This window comes from Castor canadensis, chromosome 15, assembly GCF_047511655.1.
Source record: "Castor canadensis chromosome 15, mCasCan1.hap1v2, whole genome shotgun sequence".
Taxonomy (NCBI): domain Eukaryota; kingdom Metazoa; phylum Chordata; class Mammalia; order Rodentia; family Castoridae; genus Castor; species Castor canadensis.
The window spans coordinates 15,089,334-15,096,893 of record NC_133400.1 but is presented as its reverse complement, the minus strand read 5'-3'; positions in this window follow the sequence as shown (position 1 = coordinate 15,096,893).

Sequence of the window (7,560 nt, the reverse complement as noted above, 5' to 3'; positions counted from 1 at the left end):
GATGGCTTCTGTCTCAGTATGTTTTCTAGACACACAGTTATGTCACTGATCTCTCTTCCCACCCCATAGAAAGGTACAGTATAAGAATTGTTCAGAACCAAAGCCACCTCTGCCTCTCTAAGCTATAATTATTTTAGAATCTGCCAGGATCACATTGAGATGTTTTAAATGGAATCAGTTGAGCAAGCAGAGAGGTTTTGCTGCTTCAGCCCTTTGGAGAAAGGTGACTACAATTCATTTTCTTCTACAGATAATTTTTTGACAAGAAAGTAAGACAAGACAAAACTTCACTGATGGTTGAGCCTTTTGTATCAGGGAATCTCTAGGTACCTAAATTACACTGGGGAAAGAGTTGGGTAAGAGATCTGAAGCTCTGTTGCTGGAAAGGCTTTTTTTTTTTAGAAAAATCTTCCAATCTGGTTTCATTATCATGCTCATGTGGATATTAATCTCAGAATTAATAATTCTCCCCCCACCCCGGAAAATGTGAAATAGCAGCATCTTAAAATGACTGCTATGTGTTAGGTAATTGTTTGTACTTTTGCTTTAAAGAAATGTCTCTGGTACCTAGTCCCTGTTGTAGACTGACCTTCCAAGTCTCACTTTAATAAGTTTAGACTTAAGTTACGAGAACACAAGCAATTTATGAATCAAGTTGAGGAAAAGAAGTTTGCACCTGCTACCCTGCTTCTGCAGCCTTAATTACAGCAGGGCAGATGTGCTCATTCAGCCTCCATTTTACTGCTGGGGTGGACCAGCCCATGCTCTGGCAAAACTTGCAAAGAAATAAGTGTTCTCAGGACCATTAAAGTAGAGACTATTTTCCATTATTCTTGATGCAGGTGAGTATTTTCCTTCCTCTTTAACTCTAGGCATATGTTTTTTTAAATGTCTTAGCTCTGAATCTGTCTTGAGTTTTTAAATTACAGACAACACAAATATATTTCTGGTTGACTTCTTATAACTATATTTCCCATCCACTGGACAGATGGAGAAGGAGACTATTTAATTTTGGAGTACCATCTTAACATGGAATGAAAACTTTCAGATGAACTGTGTTACTCTTGGGCCAAGATCCTTTGGCCTGAGAAATGAATACTAAGACGCAACTAGGAAGAGTAGCAAGCAAGAAAGCTATCAGTGGCTAGTCTCTGCCTTTATAACCATCAAAGCTTTGTAATAGTCATTCTTCCTTGCTGTCCTACTCTCAATAAACTACTCTTCTCTATGCCCCTTTATGTCTCTCTCAGCCCCCTCTGTATTGCCTTCTGCTTGTATGAAGTTTGTAAACATTCTGTAGAATTACATACTACTTGGCTTGTTCATCAAATGACTAGTGAGGTAGGCAACACTGGTGACATTTATCCCAGCACTTAGGATAGTGAAGGCACTAACCATGAATTTAACCGTGTCTGGTGTGCCTTCTCCCCATCACATAATTTCCTGAGACTCTGGAAGGTGGGTGAGAGTATGAGTTCCAGAGTTATACCCTTAGGGTTCAATTCTGACTTCACCATTGTGACCCTGATTGAATTACCCCACTGTAAAATGAGGACAAAAGTACATGCTTTATAAGGCCATGATAACACTGTTTGGTACTAAGTGCCACATAGCTGTCGCTACTATTATTGTCACTGTTAACTCTCCAAACTCCCCACTTCTTCTGTAGCCTCTTGGGGACTACACTTTTCTAACTTTAGCTTTGCTTCCCAGAAGGTTGGAGAAGGATGTTAATTAAGTGTCATCAAGCCTCTGCCATATGTTTAGTTCTGATGCTTTCCTACCCATACATATATAGAAGAGTGCAGAGATTTTTTTGCAGGTTTCTGCTTATGAGTTGTATGGGAGTTCAGTTCTGGCATTTGGGTTTTAGTATTTCAATGCCCAACTTCTCCTGATTAACTTGGTCATGAGGAAAGGATGGCTTGTAGTTTGCTTTTGTTTGTCAGGGTAGACATACATCTGTTTCACCATGCCTTGAAGGTTGAGTGACTTAAATATAGAGGGTTACAGAATAGAGGAAAGGCAATAAGCTGTAACAATTTGTCCACTGCCTGCTTTGAGATGGTTCCAGTGTGCAAGCTGAGATCTGAAATGAGGTTCTGAAAGTCAGTGAATTGTAGATGACACAAAATTAAAAGGGGGATACACACAACGGAATATGCAAGAGATAACTCCACCTTTAAATATGAAAGTTTAAAAAATACAGTTATTCTAGCAAGCTGCAAAATAAATACGGAAGAGGCATGAGAACAAGCAAAAAATAAGTTAGCACAGAGAAAAGGCTTAAGAGGGTTTCTATCATGCCTTTATAAATTAGAACTCATCAAAGATACAGGCTTTAAGAGACTATGGTCCTATATGTGAATTAGAAACTGATGAATTTGGCAATAAAGTTGCTGATATTGGTATCAGAGGTTAGTAAAGGCTACGAAGAATGACTAGTGGGTGATTTTCCCTTTTCTATGATACCAATCCATAAATGTAAGCTCTGTCAATACTGTCAACACTGCAGGATGTCATCATGCAGTGTCTTCTTAAGATTTTCTGTTACATGATTCTAGGTTTGAAACTGGATATTCAGCTAGATTATCTTTTTTTTATGTATCTTTCCATACTTAAAGATAGTGCTCCACTGTGGCCTTGCATTATTTTCAATAATATTTGATGCCATCCTTATTTTTAAAATATTTTTCACTAGGTGCTTTTTAAAGTTTTTACCCTTTATCACTAGTTTTTTCACATCACAATTGTATTATGATATGCCCCAGTGTAGTTTGATTTGTTTCTTGTACTTATGGTTTGTTGAGTTCTTGGAGCTGTAGGATATAGCTTTTTATCCAAATTGGCAAGTTATCAGCCATTCTTTTCTTCAAAAATATATTTATGCACCTCCATATCCTCCACTTTTCCTGCTCCTCAGAGACTCCAATTATTTTAAGTAATAGTATTCTTAAGCTAATTCATGACTTACTGTTGTTCTGGGGTTTTCATTTGTTTAGCTGGTTTGGGTGTTTTTGTTTTTCACTTTTTTTCTCTGTATGTTTTATTTTGAATAGGTTCTAGTTCTGTGTCTTCAAGTCTACTAATCTTTTCTTCTAATCTACCATTAATCTTATCCGGTGTATTTTTTCATCTCATAACAAATTTTTCATCTCTGGAAGTTTAATTTGGGTCTCTTTAAAATACTATCCATTATCTCAACTTTTGAACATAATGGAACAATTATAATAACTGTTTGTCATCCTCTGCTAATTCATACATCTATGTAAGTTCTGGTTTTAGTTGATTATTTCTTTATGGGTTGTGTTTTCCTGCCTCTTTGCATGCTTGGTAATCTTTGATCAGATACCAGATATTGTGAATTTTACCTTGCTGTATATTGGATATATTTTGTATTCCTATACATTTCCTTAAGCTTTTTTGTGGGATGCACTTAAGTTACTTGAAAATATCTTGACCCCTTCAGGTCTTTTTATGTTTTGTTGGGCAGGACCAGTGCACTATTAAATCTAGGGCCAATTATTCCCCACTTCTGAGAACTCTACTCAGATGTCCCATGAACTGCTTGCACTGTGTAGTTCACATCAACAGCATCAGCTATTGTAACCTCTTACCCTTTTGGCATGTTCTTTCCTGGACCTCAGATAGTTTCCTCACACTTATCGGTACTTTTCTGAACAAATACTTGTGTAGGACTCTATAGAGTTCTCTCCCTCTGGTACACTTGTCCTGTAAACTCTAGCTACTTTGGTCTCCCTTCCTCTACTGAGAGGATCTACTGGATTTTACTAGGTTCGTCCATGTTTTGACTTGGAAACTCTCTGAAGCAATAAAGTGAGATAATCAGAGGGTTCACCTTGTTTGGCATCTCATCTTTTAGGGATCACCTTAAGAAACATTCTTTATGTATTTTGTCGGCTGTTTCAGCTACCTCAGCTGAAAGCCTAAGTCAAATTTATTTTTTTAAATATATGTGGTAAGAATCCTAAATAACTTTTCAAAGTACTGCTAACACTTATGAAGGTGTTAATTAACACAAGATTCTGACTTTCCAGCAGACTTCTCTGGACATGATTCAGTCCTGATTGATTTCATAAAACTAATTCATCCTTGTGCTTACAGTGATCAAAAGTGGAAGAAAGTAGGCAAATGGATGAATTCCTCTAGCTACCTTTCTGCCTTTCTGAAATGCCCCACAGATTGGGAAAACCATTTCTTATGTTTTGAAGTTGTAAGCTGAATACAGAGGTATGACTGACACAAAATGCTATTTCAGCTCTTTTCCCTTAATGCTAAGGGTTTTCCCTATCATAAAGTTATTCAAGACTTTTGATTTAAACCATTTCATTTCAATGTCTTCCTTCACATAGATGATTTCTTAGGCTAACTAAATGTGACTCAAGGAAATCCATTGATTCGTAAGTGTGGCTCTCAGAGATGAATTCATTGCTCTGAGTAATAAAGGAGAATGATTTAAAAAAAAAAAATCAAGCCTCAGCAGATAATAGTCATTTTTTGCTAAACCTAAATCATGTCTTTTGATTGTATGTTTATTTTGGTAAATTTTGGTTCTTATTTATATTGGACAAGAAGAGGGATCAGATGAGTTTGAGAATAGGGAAACTAAAATAGCCAACAAGTACTCATGAGGGCTAGAAGTAGGAGAAGTTTTGCATTCTCCAATAGTAGGATTGGGGGTTGGGTTGCTTTCTCCCAGCAAAAGGCCTGTGGAAAGTCAGTGAAAAGACTGGAAGTGAAGTCCTCTTAGGAGAACCCTACAATGAGAAGCTTTAGGCAAGAGTATTCAAATCAAGCAAGACAGCAACAATAAAGACCAAAGAATAAGACAAAATGTATTCATGAGCCCAGATAAAACTGAGAGACAATAGACCAAGACTTCTCAAAATTTAAGGTCATATTTTTGAATACTTCATGAAAACATGAAGACAGAGGGATCACTAGAGCCAAGAAGTTAAAAAAAAAAAAAGGTTATTCCATCCACCCAGTCCTCCTAAAAGTTAAGTAAAACTAATTTCATGTGAAAGTGTTCAACAGGAAAAGCCTGTGGACAAATTCCATAAAAAGTTGTCATAAAAAAAAAGTGGTAAAGAGGTGGGTGCCACTGACTTACATCAGTAATTCTAGCTACTTGGGAGGCTGTGATCAGGAGGATCGCAGTTCGAGGCTAGTCCAGACAAAAAGTTAGTGAGCCTTGCCGCGCCCCCCCACCAAGCCCATCATTGTAGCTTTGCAGGAAGCATAAAATAGAAGGACTGTGGTCTAGGTTGGCCTGGGCAAAAAGCAAGACCCTACCTCAACCTCCAGCAAAAAAGGCTGGAGGCATTGCTCAAATGGTAGAGCACTTGCCTAGCAAGCACAAAGCCCTGAGTTCTAACCCCAGTACCACCAAAAAAAAAAATATTGCTATAGATTAATGAAAGAAAAGACATGCTCATAAAACAAAGGAAGGATATGGCCTAATATTTCCAAATGCGCCAAAGGAAAGAATTTTATAGGCTTTAAAGAATAGCATCAGAAATAGAAAATAATCAATTTTCTTGACTCCACTGTTAGATACCAATGAAGAAATGTGAATTCCAAAAAGAAACAATCCTTTCAAAGGAGAAAGAACTCATGAGTGTCTTGCCTTTATCAGAGCACAGGAGAAAGATGCAGCTACTACCAAAGCCTTTAAGAAGAAGCCAACTACAAACATAACAAAATGTTAGTGACCACGTAAGGGCTCTGCATCAGCTGGAATACCTGGGGTGGGGGCAGAATCAAACAGAAGGTGAGTTTAATATACATTTATAACTTGCTGTTCTGAAGAAGAGTGGTTCAGGCTTGCTGGAGGTTATCAGCTGCTGCTAGAAAACAGGCATTACATGCCACTCCTGTCTTACAAAGCAAAAGCATCAGAGGGAGGGACAGCTAGCCCTATTGCCCCCAGGTCACAGGCAAAAGATACTTGGTGTAGAGGAAAAAAAAAAATCTCATAGTCCTATTGAGATAGGAGTAGGAAAATTTCTTGGGCCTAGGACCCTACACCAATACCCAGCAGATATCTGCTTCTACTGAGGGAAGAGTAGAAAACTGCCTAAGATAACCACTCAAAGTGGAGTTTGCTGCTATAGGAAGGAAGTATAGCCATGCTGGAAAAACTCTCCTCAAGATTAAGTTACACAGGACCTGCCTATACTTGAGGCTAACCCTAGGCAGCACAGAACCCCTCCTTACATCCACCATAGTCCTAGCACAGATTGAGAAAACCCTTCTATACTGAAATTTCTACTCTAACATGGCAACATCAGCCCACAGTTAGAGGGATTTGAAGTCTGTGGGTGTAACTGAAGTCAACTCTTGACTTTATTGACTCAGTCCTAAACAGAGAAAAGGCATGCCCATTTCTAGACATAGATACCATCTACCTTACTCTCTACTATTCTATATACAATGTCACAAAAAAGAAGCAACCAAACATATGTCATTATGTGTGGAACAATATAACATCATTTATGAAGTTGCCTTAACAACAACTTAACTAATCAAATCTCTAGATGCAATTATCAATTCCCTAAGTGTAGAGACTAAATTATTCCCCAAAACTCATATGTAGAAGTTCTAACTCTTAGTACTCAGAATATGACTGCATTTGGGATTAGAGTCTTTAAACAAATAAAATTAAATGTGTTTGCTGGGGTGGACCTTAATCCAATGTTTTATTAGAAGAGATTAGAACATAAACATACACAGAGGGAAGACATGTGAAGACAGGAGAAGATAGCCATCTACAAGTCAAAGAGAAAGATCCAGGGGAGCAGGGAAGATCTGGATAACATCTTGTTCTTAGACCTTTGGCTCCAGAACTTTGAAGACGTAAATTTCAGTTGTTTTCAGCCCCCATTCGGTGGTCTTTGCTTCAGCAGCTCTAGCAAACTAATATAGAAGGCATATAGAGAATATAAGAACACATTAAGGTATATTACAGAGATACAATAAACAAAAATACACTGAATACACTGTGGGAAGGTCTCTAGATTAAACAAACTGATTTCTATAGCAAATAAACTGAGGAGAGTAAAATAAAAATATACATATTAAAATATACTTAAAAACCATACTTCAAAAATAACGACAGTGTCAATGTATTTGGATCTTGATTCAAATTCTAACATTGGGAGGTATGAGGATAGGTAAGACACCCAAAAAACTAGATAGCATTTGTTGCCTTCAATGCAGAGAAACTAATGCAGATACTTAAAAAAAAGTTATGAAATTTGAGATAGTTAGAAATTTGGGACCTGGGAATTTCATAATATTAAAAAATTATCATTATACAATTAAAAAATAAAAACATTTAAGGCATTAAGGGAGAGGGGGTATGGAATTGAAATCTAGGGCCCCTTACAAATGAGGATTCTAGTAGCAAACACTACACAATAAGCTAGGACCACAGGAAGCTACAACCTTGAGGTTAGGATAATCTGTAAAGTGGAACAGGCCTTTCACAGACTTAAAGGCTGGATTCAAATTCACTGGGAAGTCCATGGAATCTCA